The sequence below is a fragment of the Schistocerca piceifrons genome, chromosome 1 (genome assembly GCF_021461385.2).
Source record: "Schistocerca piceifrons isolate TAMUIC-IGC-003096 chromosome 1, iqSchPice1.1, whole genome shotgun sequence".
NCBI classification, from domain to species: Eukaryota; Metazoa; Arthropoda; class Insecta; order Orthoptera; family Acrididae; genus Schistocerca; species Schistocerca piceifrons.
In genome coordinates this window covers 89,961,158-89,974,782 of record NC_060138.1, presented here as the reverse complement: position 1 = coordinate 89,974,782, position 13,625 = coordinate 89,961,158, and the positions used below count along the sequence as shown (strand labels likewise).

The window sequence follows — 13,625 nt, the reverse complement described above, 5'->3', positions numbered from 1 at the left end:
AGTGCGGCTAATAGATGTTTGCCCATCATACTCATTACTCGTGGCAGATTAATATACCAAGTCCCGTACGAGTTCGGGCATAGCGTGTGCGTTCGCACAAGAAGGTCAAAGGCCGGGAACCCATATTTTTAACTATATATGACGGTAGTATCTGTTCCCGAAAGAACAGTTACCGTGGATGACCATGCAGCTTTGCTAGAAATGAAATGATAATTAAATAGACACCCTAGCTGCAAGCAGGCGTTGATACACTTCATTGGGAACATGTTAAAAATGTGTGCCCCGACAGGGACTCGAACCCGGGATCTCCTGCTTACATGGCAGATGCTCTATCCATCTGAGCCACCGCGGGCACAGAGGATCGTGCGTCTGCAGGGACTTATCCCTTGCACGCTCCCCGTGAGATCCACATTCCCAACATGTCCACACCACTACATTCGTAGTGCGCCTAATAGATGTTTGCCCATCATACTCATTACTCGTGGCAGATTAATCTACCAAGTCCCGTACGAGTTTGGGCATAGCGTGTGCGTTCGCACAAGAAGGTCAAAGGCCGGGAACCCATATTTTTAACTATATATGACGGTAGTATCTGTTCCCGAAAGAACAGTTATCGTGGATGACCATGCAGCTTTGCTAGAAATGAAATGATACAGCATGTTTACAGTTCTTAAGTTTTATCTGATCCTCATATACAAATGTTAACAGTAAAATACACTGATCAATTGGGTATAGAGCATAAAAGAAAAGTATTTTAACACTGAATCAGTGGACAAAGACCCAATAACATTGTTTAGAGAGAAATGAGCTTATGCCCATGACTTTATTCACATGTATTTCAAACGCTAATGAATTTTGAGAAATCATGAACCTTATTATCAATGAGAAAAAAAGACATAATAAGCTGAAATGAAGCTGTCAAAAGCATGCAGTGGTAAAGAATTGATAACAGATTTTTAGTGTCAATTTGTCAAACATATCAAGGGCAATAGTAGCATCAACTCTACATACTTATCACTGGTAGTAGTTATACCAACTCAAGAATGAATTCTAGAATGTCTATGGATAATGGGATTAAATTGTAAACACCATTATTATGATCATAAAATATTCCTAAATATTAATTTTTATGGATTATATCACTTCTGTCCTGGTTTATTTAGCTTAGTTTTATAAAATTTCGCTGTCCTGATTTTTTTCTTCCAACATAATGAAATGATCCTGACACAAAACTGAGTCAATCCACATTTTTTAAAAAAAATGTCAATTTTACTCACTTCCGTGGACAACTCATGCTTGACCAAAAATTTGATTATGGCAAAATTGTTTTCACAAAAAAAGCACCTAAAGGTTCCTAAGACAGTTTCCCTGTATCTCCTATGGATTACAACTTCTCCATACTTACCCAGTTAAAGAAACACTCTGTATGTATAAATATCTCAGCTTCTAGGTGGCATATCAAGATGAAACATGAACCAGATTTTAAGTTAGACCTCCAACAATACAACTGTGAAATCCTCATGCAATTTCATGCACAAGTTTTCATGTGATACACATACAAACATAAGGACAGACGGACAAACTCCCATGGGGAGTCGCCTGATAAGAAATAAAAAGACATAGGTAAACAAAAACAAAGGTTTATTACAACCACAGTAGAGAGGTTTAGTAACAATGGAAAACTCTTCAATAAAAATAACACAGCTTCTCAGACACTAAATGAACACACAGTGAATAAACGTAGTGGGACATCAACATTATGCCACTGATAATCCCTACTGATGGAGGCTGAGTGTTCAGTGTAGGTGACTGCCAGGTAGGTCTCAGGATATCACTAGAAAGTCATAGGTCCCATTGAGGTGGCTTCAAGCTGGGCTCTATTGATTGGCTGCTAAGAGCTGGCATATGAATTGGCCCAGAGCTCCGGTGGAGCAAGCTGTTGACATGTTGGCTTGCGCTGCCCTATGTAGCCAGGGTGCACAGGAATTTGTACCAGGCCAGTTCTGCATACATGATGTGGTGGAGGAAATAGGTCCCTGGCATGGAGAGCCTCTGATGGTATTCATCCTGCTGCCTGCCATCCTCTCTGTGATTGATGCAGTTTGGGGAGACAATTCTTCGTACATATGCAAACCCTTGACATTTCATTGTCTGAGGGGTTGCCAAACCCTTTAGGTAAACACCACATACATTGCACAAACAAACAAACAAAAAGTCGAAAATAATTGTTGTGGCTTCTATTGCTGTTGTAAAGACCCCTCATATTAAAGTTTCTTAAATATCTCCTACGTACAGACATCAACCAGTGACAGTTTTCTTATATATACAGTTTACTAGAACATTGCTGGCAACAAATTTATAAAGCAGAAGTGAAGATGGAAAATTCAACTCTTTGATTAACATAGTCCTACATCACTTAATTAACAGACTTTGTCACAGGCATGAAACTAACCTCAGAATGGGGAAACATAATATTTAGAGACCCATAGGTATCTGTACTGAATTCACTCTTCTTTCTTGTCTGCATAAATCATCTTCCAGTGACTTTAAAAGGTGGTCAAAATTGTAATGTTTGCTTATGGAGTAGGTGTAGCAACCTTAGGTCTACAGATGTTAATATTTTGTTCACTGATGTTTATGATTTTTCTGGTTGTTTGTTTTGGTTCTGATGTTATGCCCTTACGTCTGCAGAAGCAGATCAGCTATTCTTAAAGATCAGATATTTCTGTTTGGACTGCATGTGACGTAGTTATACTTGCTAATATTAGTAATGATATTGTCAATAACCGTCTGACTTTGAGAGGTCACTCTTGATGGTGCAGATATTGCTGCCTCTATATTGTGTGGTATTAACAATTCTTCAGAATATTGTTTGGTTTTGATTCTTTTCCCATGTTCATATTGAACTCTCCACATTCTCTTTTCTCTTTGAGGTAATGGATGGATTAAACAAAAGGTTTCAAATGCTAGGCATATTTTTTTGATTTAACTAAGGCGTTTGATTGTGTTGATCACAAAATATTGCTTCAGAAGTTGGACCATTATGGAATATGGGGAGTAGCTCACAATTGGTTCACCTCTTACTTTAACAACAGACAGCAAGAGGTCATTATTCACAGTGTTGAGAATGGCTGTGATGTGGGGTCTGAGTGGGGTACATTCAAATTGGGGATGCCTCAGGGATCAGTGTTGGGGCCATGCCTGTTCCTTATTTACATGCATCAAAACAAGTTTTGCATCACAACGGTTCCCCGAACTCTTGAAGATAGACGTTGACTGTGGATATTGTATCACAGACACAGTCCTTTTGGCTGTTCAGAGATGTCACTAAACCTATCCAAGCAAGTACTTGGAAGTAGGTACACAGCTCGTGTTGTCTGAAGTTCAACCATGCATAGACAGTCAATACTGTAGTTCAATCATGTCTGCATTGTTACTTTGCATCAGGGAGGGCTCTGTTCTCAACAAGAGAAGTGTCCAGGCGTCTTGGAGTGAACCAAAGTGATTTTGTTCAGACATGGAGGAAATACAGAGTGACAGGATTTGTCCATGACATGCCTTGCTCAGGATGCCCAAGGGCTAGTACTGCAGTGGATGACCGCTACCTATGGATTATGGCTCGGAGGAATCCTGACAACAGTGCCTCAATGTTGAATAATTCTTTTCATGCAGCCATAGGATGTCATGTTATGACTCAAACTGTGGGCAGCTGTCTGCATGATGCGCAGCTTCACTCGCGACTGACATCCATGGCGAAGTCCATCTTTGCAACCACAACACCATGCACCTCAGTACAGATGGGCCCAACAAAATGTTGAATGGAGCACTCAGGATTGGCATCATGTTCTTTTTACCTATGAGTGTTGCATATGCCTTCAACCAGACAATTGTCGGAGACATGTTTGGAGGAAACCCTGTCAGGCTGAATGCTGAATGCCTTACACACACTGTCCAGTGAGTGCAGCATGGTGGAGGCTCCTTTCTGTTTTGGGGTGGCATTATGTGGGTTCGACATGGAAGGCACCGTAAGGGCTGTGCAGTACGTGAATGCCATCCTCCGACCAATAGTGCAACCATATCAGCAACGTATTGGCAAGGCATTCGTCTTCATGGATGACAATCTGCACTCCTATCATGCACATCTTGTGAATGACTTCCTTCAGGATAACGACATCGCTCGACTAGAGTGGCCAGCATGTTCTCCAGACATGAACCCTATCAAACAGGCCTGGGGTAGATTGAAAAGGGCCGTTTATTGATGACATGACCCACCAACCACTCTGAGGGATCTATGCTGAATCGCCATGGAGGAGTGGGACAATCTGGACCAACTGTGTCTTGATGAACTTGTGGATAGTATGCCATGATGAATACAGGACCAACTATGTCTTGATGAACTTGTGGATAGTATGCCATGATGAATACAGGACCAACTATGTCTTGATGGACTTGTGGATAGTATGCCATGATGAATACAGGCATGCATCAATGCAAAAGGATGTGCTACTGGGTATTAGAAGTACTGGTGTGTACAGCAATCTGGACCACCACCTCTGAAGGTGTCGCTGTATGGCAGTATAACATGCAATGTATGGTTTTCATGAGCAATAAAAAGGGAAGAAATGACGTTTATGTTGATCTCTATTCCAATTCTCTGTACAGGTTCTGGAACTCTCGGAACCGAAGTGATGCAAAACTTCTTTAGATATGTGCATATAAATGATATGCCCGCTAGTATTTTGGGCAATTCTAAAATATTTCTATTTGCTGATGACATTAGCTTGGTAATAAAGGATGTCGAGTGCAACATTCTCTGTTTCAAATAGTGCAGTTCATGACATAAGTTCATGGCTGGTAGAAAATAAACTAATGGCAAATCACAGTTGTTGTTGTTGTTGTTGTGGTCTTCAGTCCAGAGACTGGTTTCATGCAGCTCTCCAAGCTATTCTGTCCTGTGCAAGCCTCTTCATATTCAAGTAACTACTGCAATCTACATACTTCTGAATCTGCTTAGTCTATTCATCTCATAGTCTCCCTGTACAATTTTTACCCTCCACACTTCCCTCCAGTACTAAAATTGTGATTTCTTGATGCCTCAGAACATGTCCTACCAACTGATCCCCTCTTCCAGTCAAGCTGCGCCACAAATTCCATTTCTCCCCAACTCTATTCCGTACCTCCTCATTAGTTATGTGTTCTACCCATCTAATCTTCAGCATTCTTCTGTAGCACTGTATTTTCAAAGTTTCTATTCTCTTACTGTCTAAACTATTTATCATCCATGTTTCACTTCCATATGTGGCTACACTCCATACAAATACTTACAGAAAAGATTTCTTGACAGTTAAATCTATACTCAATGTTAACAGATTTCTCTTCTTCAGAAATTCTTTCCTTGCCATTGCCAGTATACATTTTATATCCTCTCTACTTTGACCATTATTAGTTATTTTGCTCCCCAAATAGCAAAACTCATCTACTACTTTAAGTGTCTCATTTCCTAATATATTTCTCTCAGCATCATCTGATTTAACCCAACTACATTCCATTATTCTAGTTTTGCTTCCTTACAAGACACTGTCCATTCCATTCAATTGCTGTTCCAGGCCCTTTGCTGTCTCTGGCAGAATTACAATGTCATCGGCAAACCTCAAAGTTTTTATTTCTTTTCCATGGATTTTAATCGCTACTCCAAATTTTTCTCTTGTTTCCTTTACTGCGTGCTCAATATACAGACTGAATAACATTGGGGATAGGCTACAATCCTGTCTCACTCCCTTCCCAACCATTGGCTCCCTTTCATGTCCCTCAACTCTTATAACTACCATCTGGTATCTGCACAAATTGTAAATAGCCCTTTGTTCCCTATGTTTGATCCCTGCCACCTTCAGTATTTGAAAGAGAGTGTTCCAGTTGACACTGTCAAAAGCTTTCTCAAAGTCTACAGATGCTAAAAATGTAGGCTTGTCTTTCCTTAATCTATCTTCTAAGATTAGTCATAGCAACAGTATTGCCTCACATGTTCTAACATTTCTACAGAATCCAAACTGATCTTGTCCAAGGTCAGCTTCTACCAGTTTTTCCATTTGTCTGTAAAGAATTCATGTATTTTGCAACAGTGACTTATTAAACTGATAATCTGATAATTTTCACACTTGTAGCACCTATTTTCTTTGAAGTTGGAATTATTATATTATTCTTGAAGTCTGAGTGTATTTCACCTGTCTCATATATCTTGCTCACCAGATGGTAAAGTTTTATCATTGCCGGCTCTCCCAAGGCTACCAGTAGTTGTAATGGAATGTTGTCTACTCCTGGGACCTTGTTTTGAATTAGGTCCCAGGAGTGCACTATCAAATTCTTCATGCAGTATCATATCTCCCATTTCATCTTCATCTAGTCCGCCCCTGGTAGCTGAGTGGTCAGCGCGACGGAATGTCATACCTAATGGTCCGAGTTCGATTCCTGGCTGGGTCGGAGGTTTTCTCCACTCAGGGACTGGGTGTTGTGTTGTCCTTATCATCATCATCTCATCCCCATTGACATGCAAGTCGCCGAAGTGGTGTCAACTCGAAAGACTTGCACCAGGTGAACGGTCTACCCGATGGGAGGCACTAGCCACATGGCATTTCCATTCCCATCTTCATTTACAGCCTCTTCCATTTCCATAATATTGCCCTCAAGTACATAGCCCTTGTATAGACCCTCTATGTACTCCTTCCACCTTTCTGCTTTCCCTTCTTTGCTTAGAACTGGTTTTCCATCTGAGCTCTTGATATTCATACAGGTGGTTCTCTTGTCTCTGAGGGTCTCTTTAATTTTCCTGTAGACAGTATCTATTTTACCCCTAGTGATATATGCCTTTACATTCTTGTATTTAGCCATCCCTGCTAAGCCATTTTGCACTTCCTGTTGATCTCATTTTTGAGATGTTTGTATTCTTTTTTGCCTCCTTCATTTACTGCATTTTTATATTTTCTCCTTTCATCAATTAAATTTAGTATCTCTTCTGTTACCCAAGGATTTCTACTCCCCCTCATATTTTTACCTACTTGTTCCTCTACTGCCTTTACTATTTCATCTCTCAAAGCTACCCATTCTTCTTCTACTGCCGCCGTTGGATAAGCAGCAGCCAGCAGCAAGTCGTACTCTGAGTTCACTTATTTGTTTCATAGTTTAATTCTTAATTTCTTTGCGTGTTTTTGGGTACTTGCATAGTTTATTTTATAAATTTTGTGTGTATTATAGTATTTGAGAGTTGTAGCATCGTGTTTTAGGACCTGTATAGTACAAATTCACATAGTCATCAGTCATCTGCTTGTTTTGAATGGCTTGTGAGATAATAGAGAGGAAAAAGAATTGTTAGGGATGGATAGGGACTGCACCTACTGTGTACGGTTTCAGGGGGAATTGGCCATCGTCCGTAAACAGCTGGAAGCTGTGTTGGCCGTGGTCGACAGGCTCCAGGATGTTGCCCTGGGCTGTGGTGACACTGGGACACCCGAGGTGAGCACTTTGGCACCTCTGGAACCTGTAGCATCACCTGTGGTCTCTGATGCCACTGTGCCCTCAGATTTGGGTATCCTTGCTGGTCAACACTTGCCCGATGATGATTGGCAAACCGTGGCGGGGTTGCAAATTCCTGGGCAGAAGTTGGTGCTGGCCGAAAGGCTGTACCCTTATGCCTCCGTAACAGGTTTGAGGTGCTGCCCACTGCTGAAAGTACTTCTGAGCCAGCAAGGGTGGCCTCGCCTGTTGTGGCAGTGGTCAGTCTTGCTGAGAGGTCCGGACAAGCGCAGAGGGTGGGATTACTTGTCATTGGGAGCTCCAATGTTAGGCAGGTGATGGAGCCCCTTAGGGATATGGCAGCTAAGGATGTGAAGAAAGCCAATGTGAACTCCGTGTGTGTACTGGGGAGGAGTCATCCATGATGTGGAAAGGGTCCTCTCGGATGGGTACAGGGTGCAACCAACTGCAGATGGTGGCTCATGTCGGCACTAATGATGTGTGTCGCTATTGACCAGAAGAGATTCTTTCTGTTTTCTGGCGGCTATCTGAGTAGGTGAAGACTGCCAGTCTTGCTAGCAAGATAAAGGCAGAGCTCACCATCTGCAGCATTGTCGACAGGACCGATTGTGGACCTTTGGTACAGAGCCAAGTGGAGGGACTGAATCAGAGGCTCAGGCGGTTCTGTGACCATGTAGGCTGCAGATTCCTCGACTTGCGCTATAGGGTGGTGGGGTTTCGGGTTCCGCTAAATAGATCAGGTGTCACTATACACAGGAAGTGGCTACATGGGTAGCAGGGGCTTTGTGGCGTGGGCTGGGTGGTTTTTTAGGTTAGACAGTCTTGGGAAAGATCAAAAAGGGCTCCAGTCTCAAAAGGTACAGGGCAAAGAAACGACAAGAATTGACCAAGCAACAGTCAGTACTGTAGTTTTAAATTGTTGTAGCTGTGTTGGAAAAGTACCAGAGCTTCAAGCACTGATAGAAAGCACTGAAGCTGAAATCGTTATAGGAACAGAAAGCTGGCAAAAGCCAGAGATAAATTCTACTGAAATTTTTACAGACATGCAAACTGTGTTCAGAAAGGATAGATTAAATAAAGTAGGTGGTGATGTGTTTGTGTCTGTTGGTAGTAGTTTATCTTGTAATGAAGTTGAAATAGATAGTTCCTGCAAGTTACTATGGGTAGAGGTTATACTCAACAGCCATACCAAAATAATAATTGGCTCCTTCTACCGACCCTCCGACTCAGATGATATAATAGCTGAATGCTTCAAAGGAAACTTGAATCTTATTACAAACAAGTACCCCACTAATACAGTTATAATTGGTGAAGACTTCAATCTGCCCTTGATTTGTTTGCAAAAATACATGTTCAAAGCTGGTGGTAGACAGAAAACATCTTCCGAAATTGTACTAAATGCTTTCTCTGAGAATTACATTGAACAATTAATTCTTGAGCCCACACAAATTGTAAATGGTTGCAAAAAGACACTTGACCTCTTAGCCATAAATAATCCTGATCTAATAGAGAGCGTCATGACGCATACAGGGATTAGTGAACACTAGGTCATTGTAGCGAGGCTCAAAACCATATCAAACAAAACCACTAAAAATAAATCCAAAATATATTGATTTAAAACAGCAGATAAAAATTCATGTGATGCCTTCCTAAGAGAGAGTCTCCATTCCTTCCAATCTAATTATGTAAGTGTAGACCAGATATGGCTCAAATTCAAAGATACAGTATCGACAGCAATAGATAGATTCATACCACATAAGTTAATAAGAGAGGGGACTGATCCACCATGGTACACAAAACATGTCAGAACACTGTTGCAGAAGCAATGAAAGAAGCATGCCAAATTCAGAAGAACGCAAAATCCCCAAGACTGGCTAAGTTCCACGGAAGCTCAAAATTTAGTGCAGATGTCAATGCGAGATGCTTCTAATAGTTTCCTCAATGAAATATTGTCTCAAAATATGGTAGATAACCCAAAGAGATCCTGGTTGTATGTAAAGTACACCAGTGGCAAAAACAGTCAATACCATCACTGCACGATAGCAATGGAAATGTTACCGATGATGACGCCACTAAAGCAGAATTACTAAATACAGTTTTCCATAATTCCTTCATGAAAGAAGACAAAGTAAATAATCCAGAACAGCTGTTAACATGAGTGACATAAAAGTAGATATTTTAGGTGTTGCGAAACAGCTCAAATGACTTAAGAAAGGCAAGTCTTCTGGTCCAGATGGTATACCTATCAGGCTCCTCTCAGAGTATGCAGACACAATAGAATTTTTCTTAGCAATTATATACACTCAATCACTTGACAAAAGGTCTGTTCCTAAAGACTGGAAAGTAGCACAGGTCACACCAATATTCAAGAAGGGAAATAGGAGTAACCCATTGAATTACAGGACCATATCACTGACCTCAATTTGCAGTAGGATTTTGGAACATATATTGTACTCGAACATTATGAATCACCTTGAAGAAAATGACTTATTGATGCATGACCAACATGGTTTCAGAAAATATCATTCTTGTGCAACTTTATTCCCATGAAGTAATGAGTGCTGTCGACAAGGTATCTCAGATCGATTTCATATTCCTAGATTTCCAGAAGGCTTTTGATACCATTCCTCACAAATGACTTTTAATCAAATTGCATGCATATGGAGTATCATCTCAGTTGTGTGACTGGATTAGTGATTTCCTCTCGGAGAGGTCACAGTTCATGGTGAGGGACAGTAAATCATTGAGTAGAACAGAAGTGATATCTGGCATTCCACAAGGTAGTGTCATAGGCCCTCTGCTGTTCCTGATTTATATAAATGATCTAGGTGATAATCTGAGCAGCCCCCTTAGATTATTTGCAGATGATGCCGTAATTTACCATCTAGTAAAATCATCAGACATTCAATTCCCAATTACAAAATGATCTAGAGAGAATTTCTGTATGGTGTGAAAAGTGGTAATTAGCACTAAACAAAGAAAAGTGTGAGGTCATCCACATGGGTACTAAAAGAAATCTGAAAAATTTTGGGTATACGATAAATTGCACAAATCTAAGGGCTGTCAATTTGACTAAATACCTAGGAATTACAATTATGAGCAACTTAAATTGGAAACACCACATGGATAATATTGTGGGGAAGGCAAAACAAAGACTGTGATTTTTTGGCAGAACACTTAGAAGATGTGACAAACCCACTAAAGAGACAGCTTACATTACACTTGTCTGCCCTCTGCTGGAATATTGCTGCGTAGTATGGGATCCTTACCAGGTAGGATAGACAGAGGGCATTGTAAAAGTGCAAAGAAGTACAGCTTGTTTCGTTCTATCATGCAGTAGGGGTGAGAGTATCACTGATATGATACGTGAGTTTGGGTGGCAGTCACTGAAACAAACGCGGTTTTCTTTGCGGCGAGATCTATTTACAAAATTTGAATCACCAACTTTCTCTTCCAAATGCGAAAATATTTTGTTGACACCCATCTACTTAGGGAGAAATGATCATCATAATAAAATAAGAGAAATCAGAGCTCAAACAGAAAGATTTAGTTGTTCCTTTTTCCCATGCGCCATTTGAGAGTGGAATGGTAGAGAAGTAGTATTAAAATGGTTCGATGAACCCTCTGCCAGGCACTTAAGTGTGAATTGGAGAGTAACCATGTAGAACTAGATGTAGATTTCTTTCCCCCATTCCTGTCAATTGTTCCCTAATGCACTCTCTGAAACTCTCTACAAACTCTGGTTCTTTCAGTTTATCCAGGCTCCATCCCCATAAATTCCCTACTTTTTGCAGTTTATTCAGTTTTAATCTACAGTTCATAACCAATAAATTGTGGTCAGTGTCCACATCTGCCCCTGGGAATATCTTACAATTTAAAACCTAGTTCCTAAATCTCTAACTTACCATTATATAATCTATCTGAAACCTTCCAGCATCTCCAGACCTCTTCCACATATACAGCCTTCTTTCATGATTCTTAAACTAAGTGTTAGCTATGATTAAGTTACGCTCTGTGCAAAATTCTACCAGGCGGCTTCCCCTTTCGTTCCTTACCCCCATTCCATATTCACCTACTGCTTTTCCTTCTCCTCCTTTTCCCACTATCAAGTTCTGGTCCCCAGTGACTATTAAATTTTCATCTCCCATCACTATCTGAATAATTTCTTTTATTGCATAGTACATTTCTTCAATATCTTCATCATCTAAGGAGCTAGTTGGCATATAATATTGTACTACTGTGGTAGGTGTGGTATTTGTGTCTATCTTGGCTACAGTAATGCGTTCACTATGCTGTTCGTAGTAGCTTACCCATGCTCCTACATTTTTATTCATGATTAAACCTACTCCTGCGTTATTCCTATTGTGTTTTGTATTTATAACCCTATATTCACTTGACCAGAAGTCTTGTTCCTCCTGCCACAAAAGTTCACTAATTCCCACTATATCTACCTTTAACCTATCCATTTCCATTTTTAAATTTTCTAACCTACCTGGATCTGACATTCCATACTCCGATCCCTAGAATGCCAGTTTTATTTCTTCTGATAACATCGTTTTCGGGAGAAAGAAATCACAGTAGGACTCAGTTTTTACAGCTTCTACCACAGAATTCAACAATACCCAATATTTAATTTCACAGAATGGGCATACAATTATTGAAACAGAATAGTTCAAGTTTCTAGTTGTTCAGAAAGATAGTAAACTGTCATGGAAAGCCCATGTTCAGGATCTTGTTCAAGACTTAATGCTGCCATTTTCACTATTCGAACGATATCTGAAGTAAGTGATCATTTGACATGAAAATTAGTCTACTTTGCTTATTTTCATTCGCTTATGCCATATGGTATCATATTTTGAGGTAACTCTTCCCATTCTAAATGGATATTTTTGGCTCAGAAATGGACTGTTTAGGCAATAAGTGGTGCAAGTTCGCGTACCTCTTGTCGACCTCTGTTCACTAGTCCGGGTATTTTGACATTGCCCTCGCAATATACATATTCTTTACGGTCATTTCTTGTCAACAATATCAGCTTATTCCCAAGAATTAGCAGCTTTCACTCAGTTAATACTTGGCAGAAATGTGATCTGCAACTGAATCGCACTTCCCTAACTCTCATGCAGAAATGTGTGCAGTATACTGCTGCATCCATTTTCAATAGGCTACCATGAGAATTCAAAAATGTTAGCAGTAATCCATATGCTTTAAAATCAAAACTGAAGAATTTTCTCATGGTTCACTCCTTTTATTCTGTTGAGGAGTTCCTTGAAATATTAAGCTGATTCTTATGTTTTGTTGTTGGTTGTGTTTACTTAAACTTGTGGCTTGACTTTTTTTCTGATTCATAAACTTTTAATTTTATCTGTTATTACTTTTATGTTGTAATTTCATGTACTGACATGTTCCATGACCTCGGAGATTTGCTCCTCAATTTGGTCCTATGAAACTAGACGTGTAAATAAATAAATAAATAAATAAACATATAATCATGCTTTACTTCAGGTTCATTCTTAGGAAGTTGGCAATTCTTTTTAGGAAGATGGTAATCTTACCATTTGGTAATCTGTACACACACAAAACAATCTAAAATCATTAGTCACTACACCAGCAATTTCAAAGTCTTTTTCTGTAGCTATGGGTTGTCTCACACATTTATTGTTTGTAGTCTTTAGGGCTTTCCTGTTTTAATGTATACAGAAACTCCACCACCTCTGTGTTTAGGCCCATGGAAGTAACAGGATAAGATATAGTCCTTTATTGTCCAGTGATCTATCTAGCTTCCAGTTAGACCATGCTCACTGATACATAATACGAGGTTTGTTCAAAAAAATCCGGAACTTTGTCCACAAAATTTTTCTATACTTACCTTTTACTGTTGTGTGTGGTCTTCTTCAAAATAATCTCCTTCACAATTGATTCAACACTCCCAATGCTGTTTGCACTGCTGGAAGCAGTCTTGGTACTCCTCTTGCTGGATTGTGTGAAGTGCTGTCTGCAAATTTTCTTTTACCACATCTAAATTGCAAATCTTTGCCCTTTCAATGGGGTTTTCAGCTTTGGAAATACAAAAAAGTCCACAGGGGTCATGTCTGGAGAAT

The 13,625-nt window shown here is 40.0% G+C and overlaps 1 protein-coding gene across 1 annotated transcript in view; it reads right to left on the bottom strand.

The window, feature by feature from the left end:
• Positions 1 to 13,625, bottom strand: part of LOC124790149 (extracellular matrix organizing protein FRAS1-like) — a 210,898-nt gene that overhangs the window by 75,553 nt on the left and 121,720 nt on the right. The gene's annotated exons all lie outside the window — the stretch shown is intronic.